Source organism: Balaenoptera borealis (genome assembly GCF_965194805.1).
Source record: "Balaenoptera borealis genome assembly, chromosome: 6".
NCBI classification, from domain to species: domain Eukaryota; kingdom Metazoa; phylum Chordata; class Mammalia; order Artiodactyla; family Balaenopteridae; genus Balaenoptera; species Balaenoptera borealis.
In genome coordinates this window covers 64,962,870-64,978,303 of record NC_138863.1, presented here as the reverse complement: position 1 = coordinate 64,978,303, position 15,434 = coordinate 64,962,870, and the positions used below count along the sequence as shown (strand labels likewise).

The following is a 15,434-nucleotide window of genomic DNA, read 5'->3' as shown; positions in this document are numbered from 1 at the left end:
TTAATAAGAAAAGACCATGGTATTTAAAAAACTACTGTGGGCCTCTCCTTGGAGGCTTTATTGCCCCACCTTCCCCAGTCTGCAACCATTGCTCTTAAGAATTCCAAAGATACAGAGAATAAGATTCTTACAAGTAGAGTTCAGAAGTACCACTCAACTTGTATCATTGTACTGTGAGCCTCCAATTGACAAATGAAACCCATCAGTAATCATCTAAATAACTCTAATGTTAATAATCTATTATCTAAATAAGATAATGTATAATAATATATAATATGCATTAATAAATAATATGGAATTTATTACATTATAATAAATACCCTAATTAATCCTAACATTTCAGAGCTGGGATCACAGCCCCTTTTCCTGACAACTCTGAGCTTTACACAGCAGCACACCATTGGTTTCACTTATCCTCAAGACAGTTCTGTGGGTAACCACCACGTGCGTGACAGGTTGTAGAGGAAAAGGAATATGAAAAAGAATGTATATATATGTATAAATGAATCATTTTGCTGTACAGCAGAAATTAACACAACATTGTAAAGCAACTATATTTCAATTAGAAACTTTTTTAAAAAGTAAAAAAAAGAAAGAAAAAAGAAAGAGCTCCAAAATTAGATACTTCCTCTGAAAGTCTTCTTTAAAATATATTTTCAATAACATACAACTCTGGGGGTGTAGAGGGTGGTGTTTGGGTAGAATTGTAAAGGAGGTTTACAAAGAACTAGTCAGTTTGCAGGCAGTGAGAAGAGGCTTGCCAAGTAAAGCCTGTAGAAAATGGATTCATCGAATTAGAGCAGTCCATGATTGACTGCCAAAGCCAGCTTATTTTCTTTGCTGGGTCCAAAAAAGAATGCCTGAAACTTTGTGGTGATGGAAGGCTATCTTATAGAACATGCTGGTGGAGCATACTTTTTCACTGGCTCAGACCAGTATTGTTATAAACTTGATGGGGTACTTAGGGCTCTGGTAAGGATTTTTAGGTCAGAAAAAAAAAATTAGACATAGGAGATTAGGGAGCAAAATGTATTAGTTTATTTCACAGCAGAGTAAAGCAATAAAACAGCCTTAGCAAAGCCACAGACAGGACTTGTGTAAGTCTAACAATTTTCAACTTCTCCTGCAGAAACATAGAATTGTGATCTAGGGAAAGTAAGTAAGTAATTGTTGGAATACAGTTAATAACAGATAAAGAAGCCGTTCTTTCAAAGATGGATGAGGAGATTATAAATGATTTAAAGGAAGAAAATTCCTCCTTCAAATTAAGTCTTCTGTAATAAAGGGTGTTATTTTGTACAAGATAGTTTGATGCAAGATATGTGGAAATTTCATGAAATGGCAAAAAGAATCTGAACAACTTGAAACACAGTATGAGTGTTAGCTGAAGCCCACCAAGCAGATTATTTATATATTTTTCTTTCCCCTTAGACCCGGTAGAGATGCTTCAAGAACTGCTCCGTTCCGGGGAGGAGGGATGGTGTGAGGACACTGACACTTTACCCTGAGGCGAGTGCAGAAGTTTTCATTGTAAGGTAATAGTTGATTCCTACTTTCTGTCTTCTCGTCTTTGGAAATTAATGAAACTGTGGTGTAAAATTAGGCCACGTTATCAGAAGTATTAAGGATGCTCGGAATTTTGTTTATAGCTTTGTAGTCACTCATGTTTACACCTTTCATGTGGAGTAGGTGCAGAAATAATTCCTTAGCAGGTACTATCTTTACATTTTTGAAGTAGGACAATATGTTCAAACGGTGGGAATTGCAAAACACCAATCTAGCCATCTGGGATTAAAATATTGTTAGCAAAGATTCTCTCTCGAGGTGCTTCTCAGTCTTTTTCTTGTCGTGTGCATGTAGAAAATGGTAATATCCCTATGATGCACTGCAGAGGCCGCTCATTCCCAGAGACAACTGGTACTCAGCTCCAGAGCAGCTGAAGGGATCAAATCTTAGTACATCAGTAAACCACTGTTTGGAAGAGCTCTGCTGGGGAGCAACAGATGCTTTCCTTTTTGAAAACCCTGAAGTATCCCCTGCTTTTTATGCATGCCTAGGATTGGAGTCTGGGTTTAGAGAAGCTTTTCTTTAAGGAAAGAAAATGATACTTTTAGTTCTAAATTTTCACATGAAGTTAATTTTCCCTGAAGACTGACCAGTAATTTTACATCAAGAAACTTGAACTTAAAAGTATTTTCCTCCCCCTCTCGATCTGTACAGTGATAAAGCAGTCCTCTCCTAGAGGACCCACGAAGGCGTGTCAATTCTGGCAGGACTCCTTGTGGTCCTAGGGCTTTGGGCGAGTTTACCTAAGACAGAATCTACCTGCAGGGTTAGGAGGGCTCCCTGTAGGGTGAGGTAATTGTATAGTTTAGGCCTCACTTCAGTATTTGGTCTAGTCTGGGTAAGATTTAGTTATCTCAGTAGTCATTCAAAAAAATGATTAAGCGTTCAGCAGATTTGTGGCCTGACTCAAACCCAGACTGAATCCTGCAGAATCGTAGGCTGCAAGCTGATGGGACTTGGATACACCGGTGTTTCTTCTGTGCCTTATTCTAATACCATGACATGTACCCCCAACAATTACCACCTCAAGGTTAAGAGAAAACAGCGGGCATGCCCAGTGGTGTCACCATGAAAGACTGGCATAAATACCCTTTGGTCGCAATTCTAGAAGCTGTCTTATTGAACCAGGATTTTTGTCTTGTTTTGGTTTGCTTTGGTTTTATAACCTCTGTGTCTTAGATTTTACTTTTTAAAAAAAATGTTCGGAAACAGACTTTTTTCAGAGCAATTTTAGGTTTACAGAAAAATTAGTTAAAAACTGCAGGGAGGGACTTCCCTGGTGGTGCAGTGGTTAAGAATCCGCCTGCCTATGCAGGGGACACGGGTTCGAGCCCTGGTTCAGGAAGATCCCACATGCCGCGGGGTAACTAAGCCTGTGCGCCACAACTACTGAGCCTGCGCTCTAGAGCCTGCGAGCCACAACTACTGAAGCCCGCGCACCTAGAGCCTGTGCTCCGCAACAAGAGAAGCCACCACAGTGAAGAGCAGCCCCTGCTTGATGCCAACTAGAGAAAGCCCGCGCGTAGCAACAAAGACCCAACGCAGCCATAAATAAATAAAGGAATAAATAAAAATTAAAAGGAAAAAAAAAACTGCATTGAGTTCCTACATACTCTTCCTGAAAAGGACACATGATTTCCCCTATTATTAACATCTTTTTTATTAGTATGGTACATTTCCTACAATTGATGAACCAATATTGATACATTTTTATTTACTAACATGTACTACATAAAGTTTCACTCTTTGTATTTTGCATTCTGTGGGTTTGAAAAATGTGTAATGACATATTTTCATTGTTCCTGTATCATACAGAATATCTTCACCGCCCTAAAAATTCCGTGTGCTCCCCCTATTTGCCCTTCCCTCCCCTCACTGAAACCCTAGCGACCTTTGATCTTTTTACTGCCTCCATAGCTTTGCCTTTTCAGGAATGTCATACAGCAGATAGCCTTTTCCGATTGGCTTCTTTCACTTAGCAGTATGCTTTTACGGTTCCTCCATGTCTTTTTGTAGCTGGACAGTTCATTTCTTTATAATGTTGAGTAATATTCATTGTATGGATGAACCACAGTTTGTTTTTCCATAAGCTTATTAAAGGACATCTTGGTTACTTCCAAGTTTGACAGTTATGAAAAAAAACTGCTATAAATATTTCTCTGCAAACTTTTGTGTGGACATAAGTTCACAGTTCATTTGGATATATACCAAGGAGTGTGATGACTGGATCATATGGTTCAAGTATGTTTAGTTTTATAAGAAACCTCCAAACTGTCTTCCAAAGTGGCTGTACCATTTTGCACTCACTATGAGTGACGGTTCCTGTTGCTCCATGTCCTTACCAGTATTTGTGTTGTCAGTGTTTTGAATTTTAGCCATCCTAATAGATGTGTAGTGTTTTCTCATTGTCATAGGTTTTTAATACAATTAATTTATAAAGAGATTGTGACGACGACTGAGACGACTCTAGACACTTAGAACTTTCTTCAGCACTTACTTAGTAATGACATTGATTAAGAATCTGAACTTTCCCCTGGCGATATTCACTGTGGTCGTGCATTTTTATGAGATGAGCATGTAGGTACACCTAAGTGTGTATGTACGTGTGTCTGTGTATACCTTCTATTCTCCATTATAAAAAGAGGTGATAGTAGGCAAAGACTTTTCTAAAAATACACCATCAAAATGAAAATATGCAGTTTATATCAAAGATATTTTTGTTTGTTTCTAAAAATGAAATATGAGTTTTCTATGAATCCTGATATTAAAACAAGCCATGGTTGAAGTTATATATAGCTAGTTTTCTGACATGAATAACAGTGTTTATATAGGCCACATCAAATTAGGCACTCAATTTTTGTATCCTGTTAAATTCAGCAATGCAGCTATAGCCACTGGAAGAGATTCTTCATAGTCCTTGCAAGTTATAGTAATATTTTCTGTATGCTTGGTGCATGTTTCTGCTTTAGATTTGATTGTACTACTTTGTAGATATTTCTGATGAGATAGACTTACATACTAGAATGTTATTTTCTCCAGTGTAAGTACGACTCCTTTCATATTTCTTTCTTTGAAACATGGCACAATGCCTGTGTTAAAGACAAAATTTCTTGCATGACACTTGTTAAAGACGGCAAGGAAGACGTTATTCAAGAGGGGCTACAGCAATGACATTTTGCAGCAGAAGACAGGGACAAGTGGAAATTTATAGCCAAGGAGCAAAGTGGGGATCAGTGGATGGATGGAAAATTACCAAGGTGAGAGGAATTCTTGCTAGACTGACTCAACAGGATGCTTGCTGAAGGCAGGACAAGGAGATAAGATATGGACGGTGGGGATGAGGAATTTGACCTAATAGCAAAGATAATCAGATACCAAGGGAAGAGTCACTAAACTGACTCAGCAGAATTCTTGCTAAAACTGAACTAAGCAGGCTAAGGAGAGAATTCAAGGTCAGAGCCTAGTTGAGAAGAGGACTCAGAGGATGCTCACTCAGATCTGGTCAAGGAGAGAGTCTTTGTCACCTGACACACGGTAGCATTTCAGTGACCCCGTATTGTGTTATTATATAGATAGACCTACATCAAATACTGTAGAAATCTATTAAGAAAGTCCTAAAGATACCAAACGAGGATTATAATTTAAGGAAAAATTAGGGAAATCACTTTAAATCATGTAAATAATTTTGTGTAATGTTCAAAACTAACCTATTTAATGGGGCATAGATCTGGTTAAAAAATTAAACAACTAATATACATGAGCAATTTTTTTAAATTAATTAATTAATTTATTTATTTATTTATTTTTGGCTGTGTTGGGTCTTCGTTTCTGTGTGTGGGCTTTCCCTAGTTGCAGCAAGTGGGGGCCACTCTTCATCGCGGTGCGCGGGCCTCTCACTGTCGTGGCCTCTCTTGTTGCGGAGCACAAGCTCCAGACGCGCAGGCTCAGTAGTTGTGGCTCACGGGCCTAGTTGCTCCGCAGCATGTGGGATCTTCCCATACCAGGGCTCGAACCCGTGTCCCCTGCATTGGCAGGCAGATTCTCAACCACTGCGCCACCAGGGAAGCCCTACATGAGCAATTTTTACGTGCAAAACAGAATCTCAACAGTGACAGAAATGTGAAGGTAAAACTGACATGTTCTCTACTTTCTAAAAAAGATGCAGTCTTGTGCAGGAGGGGCCGGGGGTGAAGAGAAACAGAATTATGTTGTATTAGTGATCACAGATTAAATATATATGCAAATTTTTTAGAGAAGTAGAATAAGTGGCATGTCGGCATTGGGTATACCTCAAATCTAGATTGCAAAGTTACTGATATCGATATCGTGGTATGTGGAAGACTGGTTTTTCAAACATTAGTATTCATAAAAATTACCTGGAGTTCTTGTTTAAATTTCATTCTCTTAGACTCCATACCTAAATGTCTGAGTAATTTGAAGGGTCCAGGATTCCTCACTTTTAACAGTTAACCCAGGTTACTCTATTATAAGGGACCTATAATAATAAAAAAAAAAAAAAAGAAAAAAAAAGCGACCTATAAGCCCTGTTTTTAAAAACACTGATATGTACTATTTACAGTTTTCCTCCTTGTAGTGTGGTTGATGTTAGAAAGTACCCCCTGAGAAATAGGGAAATCAGGTTGAAATCTAGGAACCACAAGAATGTACAAATGAGATTGAGTGACTTCATGGCCCCTTTCAGTGGTGTCATCGATGAAGGGTTGTCCTAAGAGTCTGAAAACAAGACAACAAACTGAATGGAGATACCAGCACAAAAATTGTGTCCAGTATTAGCACATTTTAAAAAAGAATGATATGCATATTTTTAAAATAGAATAAGTATTTCTAAATAGATAAAATATAATACAGTTACATCAATATTCAATGAATTGTTTATTTCAAAGGTATCAGTTATGATATTTAAAATTATAGGGGAATGATAAATATCCAAGAAGTCCAAAACTGGGGTAATTATTAAGTTAATTACCCTCATCCCAATAGAATATTATTTTCACTGCTTTAAAGAATGATGACATTTAGGAAGCATTTAACGTAATGTTATGTTAAAAAATAATTAGAATCCACAACTATATGCTTGATACGGCTGTTTCCACATAAAATATGTATGTATATATGGTGAAATTTCAGGTGTTTTGAATTCTAAAATTTTTATAGATATTATATGGTGCTCACAAAATCAGTGCTAGAATCTAAAACCTAGATAAGGTGAAACAATACTATCCAGAATCAGAAGCTTTGGTCATGAATTTTTAATAGTTAAGAGTAAATAGTTTTCAAGTCATAAGGTGGTTTGAGGTTATGCTACTATCGAGCCACAGGGAAACTAGCTAAAGCAGTGATACTCATATCTGGCTGATTATCAGAATTATTTGGGGAGCTTTGTGAACATATGGATTCCTTAGAATCTAGACAAGTGATTCATTTTTTGCAGATCTGAGTCTGGGCCCTGGAATCTGATTTTTTAAAAGGTTCTACTGATGGCCTTATTGATTAGCAAAAGTTGGCAACCACTGTCATGGGGAAGACAATTTATGCCTTCAAGAATTTCTGCAATGGTCAATATATGACCAAAAAAAACCCCAACCAAACAAACAAAATAACCTCCCGAAACCCAAGGCAAAATAATGTCACATCCTGCAATATTTAATGTATATAGCAGAGTAAATAGAGTAGAAATTCAGAGGAGGATAATTTGGGAGGGCCTTCTGGAACAAGAACCTCATAAGCATTAGTGGCAAGGTAGAGTAATGCTACAGAAACCGCAAGCTTCATCATCATCTTAACAACCTTCATGTTAAGAGGAGACGTGGTGAGACCTTGAAGCACTTAGAAATGGCAGTAAAAAGATGGCAGCATTTGGGGATGGCAGCTTTCTCACCAATCCAAAGTACAAGCCCTACACCCCTTCCCTAGAGGTCCAGGTCCCTTCCCAGGCTCTTCTTGCCATGTTGGATCCGGGCTTTGTGGCAAGGGATGCTTCTGGGAGAGAAAAGTCTCCTCAGCACTTTGGGATGGGAAGGCCTGTGTAGTCTATAAATCAGCGTTTCTTAAGATGAGGGGAAGGAAGCTGAGGAAAGGCGCGTCAAAATATTTGTGGAAGGACAAAACATTTATTGTGTATGCTTGTTCAAAGGCATTTCCCCAAAGGTAAATTATGGCATTTAAAAGGCAGAGAATCCATCATGGAGTAAGTTGAACTTAAACCTTTACAAATAGGTGTGATTTGTTTTCCTGGAACATGAAAGGCAGAGGTGAGAGGCATTTCAGTGATGGGGAACCACATATACCTAAGTCGGCCAAGTGTCTTTCTTCTGTGGCCTCAGTTTCTTCTTTAATACAAATGCTGTTGTTGAAACTTACATTCTGCTACCTCAGTTGCCTAAACTAACAGTAACTTCATTTTATACCACATAGGATCTAGGACTAGGAGGTCAACAAATGTTTCTTAAGTGAAAAAAGCCAGTACTAGCTTAACTAGAGTCACTTGAGGTGTGGATATAGATGAGGTTGGGTGGGGTTGGTACTCATATTGGACAGGACCTCAAGTCCCAGAAGAATTTGGACTTGGCCTTACAGTGAAGGTTTCTGAGAAGGATAATGAGAAGATAAATGTAAGTTTTGAAGAAGAAAATCAGCCAACAGTAAAGGAGATGGATTAAAGAGTGGGGAATAGGAAATGCAATTAACATGCTAATTAGCTAATTACCATGAGAGGAAACCTGGATGAGGCTGTTGGCAGTGAAAAGAAAAAAAAAAGGTAGTGGATAAAATAGGGAAGTTTTCAACTCAATTAGAGTAATATTGATTAATCACCTACTAGGTGCCAGTCACCATTCTAGGCCACTGAGACAACAGTGAACAAAATAGACCATATATTCTATAAGGATTAAAAAAAAAGCATAATGGAAAATAACTCATAAATATAGTAAGTAAAATGTATAACATGTTGGAAGTTGGAACTGTTATAGAAAAATAAAAATTTGAGCAGAGTAAGGGGAGCCAAGAGGGAGAAGGGCAGCAGTTTGCAATGGTACAGGGGATGGTCAGGGGAGGCGTCTCTGAGAAGGAGCAAAGATTTGAGGAAGGTCAAAGAGTGAGCCAGTCCCCTGAGGAAAGAGCATCCCAGGCAGAAGGAAGAGAAAGAGCAAAGACCCTAAGTGGGAGTGTGCCTAGGGTATTCCAAGAACAGCCACATTTTGAATTTAAAATCTATTTCAAGGCAGGGTGCTGAATGGTACCCATCACCAACTGCTGAAATGGAGGATTTGGCTGCTGGAAAGAATCTTCCTCCTTTGCAGTTCTGCTTCAGGCCAGATTGGATTAAATTTCTAAGGGACCAAGGAGATGGCAAGAAGCAGCATGAATTAAGGAGTCAGCCTTGGGCCATGCCTATAGTTAAAGTCAGTCAGAGAAAGTGAAGTCAGAGAAAAACCAGGGTGGCGTCTGTCCTTAAAGCTGCATAAAGAGGGCTTGGCTAAGAAAGGAGGCTCCCTGGTGCCAAATGCAGGAAAAAAAAAAAAAAAAATTAAGAGGACTAAAGACTGCAGGAACAAAACCCTGATGGGGGTGGGAGAAGGGACATTGGGTTACCAAGGTCATTGATGACTCTAGAGAGAACAGGATTACAAAGTGCCCAACTGGTCCTGTTTCCTCCACCGGGTACAGTGACAATCTGTGCTGTTAAGAATTAGTGGTGTCCTAGACAAGTTGAGATTTTCAGCTGTCCATTACAGGTACTTGAATAATGTTTTGAAATGTCTTTGGTAAGAAGTGTTGACAGGCTTGAAAGATGCAGATTCAGTGTGTGAGGGAGGCTTCACACCAAGGCTGTGCAACTTCTCCTTCCTCTTTGCTCCTGCATCTGCTCTGATTTCAGAACGAGACCCAGTGTTGACATGTTGAAGAACCGAGTTTTCTTCAGGTCATCACCAAAGCTTGTATTTTACTAATGCATCGAGCCTTTTTCTAGGGCACAATGATATTCCGGTTTCAAAAGGCCAGCAGAAACACATGGTTATCCTAGGGTGAAGAGTGGAGCCTGTCGATATTTGATAGCCTCTTCGATAGCTCCCTTAATGGATTTTGGTTTTTTTTAAGTTTGTAAGAATTAAAACGTAGCATAAGTAGTGATTCAATACATGTCTGTTAAAATGTTAATAAAAAGGTACACGGAAGTCAGGGATTTATAAAATTGGTGCTTTCAGGTCTGGTTCCTGCTCCCTCTGCTATGACCTAGGATTCATTTTTTAAAATATCTTTTTATGTTATGTAGTGAGCCTATGAGAAGAAAGTGCTTTGAAAGCAATGGGAAATTAGACATTCAAAGAATGGAAAAACATCTTAATCTAAGAAAAGGGATGGGCTTGTTATTCTGGAAAACAAATAAGGAAAGTGTGTTAACGTTGATGTGATAGATGGTGGCAGTTACATGGAATTTCAGGATTGACTCCTTTCTGAAGGAGATCAGATTCCTGTTTAAGTCCAGTCTCTTGCACCTTATTCTCTTTTTCCCTCATTCTCTTTTTACCTCTTCCTTTGAGTCCCATCATCTTGCCCCTTTTAAAACCTGCTCTCAGGAAAGGATCCACTGTCAGTCTTCTATACCTTCTTGTGAATTTAAATCAATGTGTTACTTCTCCTAAGTGTGTGTACATTTTAAACAGGAAAGAAAGGTTGTGTCTCCATTTAAAATAATTACAAATCGGTCTGCTCAGTCTGCATGTAAGACCTGGGGAATTTTAAGGGAATTTTGACTTGATGGTTGCACTTTTATATTTATTTTTGCTTCCATTTTATATTAAAGGAACTGTGTAGTTCCCATAATTGCAATATAATGAGAGTCTCATTGCTTTTAATTTACCTGCCTTTTTCTTTCTCAACTCCACAATTTGGCTAGACTTGTTAGCAAACAAAAAATTGTAGCTGTGTGAGTGGCGTGTTGCTTTTACTGTTTACTATTTGATACTCCCATCATTATACTTCAAATGAGAACAATCTTAAAATGAAATCTAGATCTTATATTCTGTGATAAACATCACCACTTTTCCCTTGAAGGCATTTTCTCAGAAATGAGTTTTTAAAAGGTAGCCCTATTGGTTTCATTTCTTGGAAGGGGGAAAATGTCAGTCAGAATAGTAAGATAGTAATCTAGTATATTTAGTATTATGAGACTCAAGGATTTAGCAGTAAAATGAAATCTTTATAGAAGAAAAAATTGGCATATTTTGTTAAGAGGAAGAGAGTTGAATTGTTATATTTGACTGTGAATCTGGCAACACTAGAAGTGATTACTTAGAAATAAAAGCTTCTCTAAAGCTTTTTATTTGAATTAGTCATTGTAATTGCATCAATAACAATTCTTAACTTTTCTAAGCACAGAAGTATGCATCATTTTTTTTTAATCCTTCGATATTCAAAAATACATAAGACATATGCTTTATAGAAACAGAGGTAGAGAGAAAATAACATGTTTTAAAAGCATCTCAAAGCTCTGCATTAAAGGATAAAAGAAATTATGTTTACTTTTCCCAAAGAAAGAGAGCAAGAGAACAATTTGGGTGAAGGACATGGGAGGACCAAGTGAGAATATATGGCCGTCTAGAACCTGGAGATACCATAGTTAAGTTAACTTGATTATCTGCTTGACTATTAGTGTAGTTTAAGTAAAGTCTTGGGGATGGTGGGGAGGGGGAAGGAGTGAGCGTGTGTATGTAAGAGAGACAGCACAAGAGGTGGACAGAGCAGAAGCTCAGGGGGAAGAGTGTGGGTTCCAAGCAGAAGGAAATATTTGATTATCTTTCAAGTTTTTGGTTTGACACTCTAAATGGCTTTTGTTGCTTTGGAAACATCATTTCACCTTCTTGTGTCTGAATTTTTCAGAGAAAAACATCCACTTAATGTCACATTAGCCTCACAGGAGCAATTTAATAGTTTCTGCTAAAAGCCTTTAAGTCTCAGCATAGAAGATGCAGGTTTGCAAAGGTGTTCTCAGCCTCTGTGAATCTCAGTTTAACCAATTGAGAACTTGATGGGTTTATTTACCAGACCATCAACTGTAGAGAATAAAAGACAAGAATAATGTCTTAGAACTTGTTAAAATGCTAGTTAAATGATGACCAGAAAATGACAAGTTAACCTTCTTCAGTGGGACTTCTAAAACATGGCTTTAATATGCCTTAGTTTTATTTTACCACTTTAAATGATAGCTAATCAGGAAAAATTCCCCTGGGGTGCCCTTGATATGATCTTTGGAGAAAATTCTCTTCCCCTGTTTTTGTTTTATTAGTGGTGGGATCTTCTCTCGATTTGACTGTATCTGGATGATCTGGCTATATCCACCACTTGAGTAACTGCAAGCATCTAGAGGTTCTGTGCCACACTCAGACCCCAGACAGACCTCGACTTTGGAGGAAAAAAAGATGCCATATTGTGCTTCCGATAAAAGCAAGAGTGTCTGCCCATGGCTACATTTTTTTTGTGAGCATCAATAATTCTTGAATACATTGCTAGTACCTAGATCTAAAAATGGATATGGCTGATCATCTTGGCTAATGTTATTGGAGCTTTCAATTCACTTGCTGATTCTAACTTATTCCTGGGGTGAGAATAGAAAAATCTTTTGAAGAATGATTCACAGGAAGAGATTATCCCAATGAGGTAATTATAGGTTCTTTGATAATAGTTGATTGATTGAACTTCAATTCTTTGCTGATAGTAGGTCTATCATACTATCTAGGATTGTGAAACTATTAACTATAAATTGAACAGTTAGGTTATTTCATTGGTTTGCTGCTAAAGTCTTAGAGTAATAGGATACCCTTTAAAAATTGACATGTAAGGAGCCAGTGGTGCAAACTTCATGATATATTTTAATAAAGTACAGTGATTGTAAAATTATTGTCCTTTTAACTAACTTTGTAAGATATTGTATGATGAAAGTAAATGGAAAAGGGCTTTGAATTTACAAAACTAGAACACACCTTAAAGTGGATATTTTGATCTAATTTGTTTTTTCTTTCTGATAACATATCTATTGAATAATAAATAAAAGCAAGCAGAAAAATGTTTATTAACAAAATTCAAAAATCTTTATATTAATATTACATGATGATTATAATTATATTGTAATATTTTAGTAAAGCTAGTATATCAGTCAATAAGTATTGCTAGTTTTCAAATCTCAAATTTTCAGTTTTTTCCACTTAAGTTTTTAAGTATGTCAAAATTTTTTTCCTGATTTTAGCTTGAATTTCAAACTTAAAAGACAGCAATAAATCAAAATAAAAAACACCAATACATTTTGTTTACAAAACAAAACTAATGTTTCAAACATTATGAAACAGGTTATAGTTGCCTCTTAGTTGTAATATAAATATAAAACCAATTAGAACTTTTCCAAATTTGGAAAACTTTTTGCCCCTGAAGACAGCTCTCAGAAATGTTAATTCACTCATCTGCAACAGCAAAAGAATGTCAATGAGGTTGAGCCACCACTGGGCTGCTCTTGCAGTAATTAAATACCTTGGACTTTATGTTGAAGTGCCTGCTTATTTCTTGGCATTTAGCCTTCAAAGTAGTGTTAAGTTTGAGAGGAATACATGAATGAATTACACGTGACATTTATAGCAAGACCCTAGAGGGTCATTTCTGCTCTGAATTCTTAGTGTTAATTCCTTTGAAGTTGTAAGCACCCTAGTGAAATGAACTTGTCCTATATCACTTCTGTATTCCATTTTTCTTACAATAGAAGGAAAAGACAAAGGACCACGGATGGTTCGCTCATTCATTCATTCATTTGTTCAAGGAACATTTACTAAAAGTCTCCTTTGTGTTAGGTAGCGAACAAGGTAGTGAAGGCTTGCATTTTAGTAGTGGAGATACACACTGAACAAAATATTTGGCCTATCTTTCCGTAGGTACAATTATGAGAAATGTCATAAAGAAAACAGGATGAACAGAATGCCTTACCATAGTCAGAGGAGTCAGGAATCTCCAGGAGAAAGATAGGTGAAGGGAAGGGGAACATCACAGAAAAAGCAACCAGAATGTTCTAGGGATATATTCATCAGCATATTTCCTGGACAAAACTGTAGCAACACAAATGTAACTGTATAGGATTTTAATTAATACTTTATAACATATAGATTATTTCAGGATACTTTTAAAGTTGTTATTGACATACTGCCCATTAAACTTCTCAAATTTCTCTGCATAGTCTTTCTTCTTATCCAATCTTATGGATTGACTCCACTATTACAAAAGTGTTTACATATAGTGAATAGACCTGATGTCTATTCATGAATAATCACTATCCATGAGTGATTATTTGTGGAAAATTCTGGGCCACATGTACTTCAAATCAAGATCTGCAGAGTATCTGGCTGCCATGAGGTTTCTCTTTACTTGATTACCACCTAGACTACTGCTGGTTCCTGAACACTTGCAAAAAGTGAAAAAGCTTACTATTAAGTTTTTATCACGCTGGACTCTTTAAAGCTTCCAATAGCTGATGCGTTTTATGTTGATAATTGTCAAAATATAGTAGCTTGGCACTAAAAACTCTTTACAGTCAATGTGATCTCCAGCCTACATTTCCAGCATCGTCACCCACTACTTCCCGACACAAATTCTAAGCTTTGGCCAAAGCAGTTCATTTACTTTTCTCCTAATGTACCTTAAGTTATCTCACTTCCAAGAAATTCCCTCATCCAAAACACCTCCCCCCCAATTTCTTTTCTTCAGAAACCTATTCAGTCTTCATAATATCATCACTGACTACATCGCTCCAGAGTTCATTTTTATCTGATATCCAATTTTAAAAATCATATAGGCTCTCTAAGACCATATTCCTGGATGCCCACGCGCTTGGTAACACTTATGAAATTGCGATTACCGTCCTTTTGCTAAAATGTCAAGTGCAGTTTGTTTTCTTTATTTCATGTGTAGGTTCTATTTACAAAATAGATCTATATATTGTCCCAGATTCTAGGCATCCTTTTTATGTTTCAAATTCATCTTTCTAGCTTATCTTTAAAGCCTTAAAGTCAGGGTGCTTTGCCTATATTCAATGTTCAATAAATGCATGCTGCTGGGTTGATGAAAAAGAACAGAGATTTAGCAATAACCACCAAGCAGAAGAACTGCTGCGTCATCACCAGGAGCTTTCTGGCTCCCTGGATTAATATGCAGTGGGTACAATTCCATAACAGATTAATTGCTACCAATCATGAGGAAGTTAAAATACTCTCAGAATTTAGAAGCTATACTTGAATCATAATGAAGTTTCTTAATTTTGTGCCAAGCCTGTAGATTGTCTACTATTATTTAGCTGGCTTTATTGATTTAGTGGTAATCATTTCCTGAGACTGCAGAACATTGAATTGGAATGGATACAGTTCTAGCCTAGAGTCCCTATCCTACTGTTTGTTATAAATTGCTCAGGACTAGATATCATATCCAATTATACATCAACCATGGAAATAAGCACTAGTCAGTCTTCAGGATCTCAAAATAAATCATCTCAGATTTAAGGTACTGCTTTTATCTGTTTTCATTGTGATTGGTTTTCATGGGAAGACAAATTTTTAGGACCATTTGCCACAGGCAGATGCCTCTTTTCTTTTAAACCAGTCATAAAGAAGAAATAGAAGATGGCTTATCAGAAAGGAGTAGTTTCCTTCAATTTCCATTGATAGCTGGCTAATTAATTAAATGAAGGTATATCTATACAACATAATACATACAGCCATTAAAAAAAGGAATGTATGTTTCTCTCTGCTAATATAGAGACATCTCCAAAATATATGAAGTGAACAAAGCAAGGTGCAGATCAGTGTGCATGATATGCT

At 37.1% G+C, this 15,434-nt stretch overlaps 1 protein-coding gene across 4 annotated transcripts in view; it reads left to right on the top strand.

Annotated features, from left to right (window-relative positions):
- Positions 1-15,434, top strand: part of B3GALT1 (beta-1,3-galactosyltransferase 1) — a 592,659-nt gene that overhangs the window by 194,572 nt on the left and 382,653 nt on the right. For 3 of the 4 annotated variants that reach the window (XM_082396861.1, XM_082396860.1, XM_082396859.1), the window contains one exon: positions 1,432-1,535. The exons of the other annotated variant lie outside the window; for it this stretch is intronic. The gene's annotated coding sequence lies outside the window, so the exon portion shown is untranslated. The remainder of the gene's footprint in view (positions 1-1,431; positions 1,536-15,434) is intronic. 4 annotated transcript variants of the gene reach the window in all.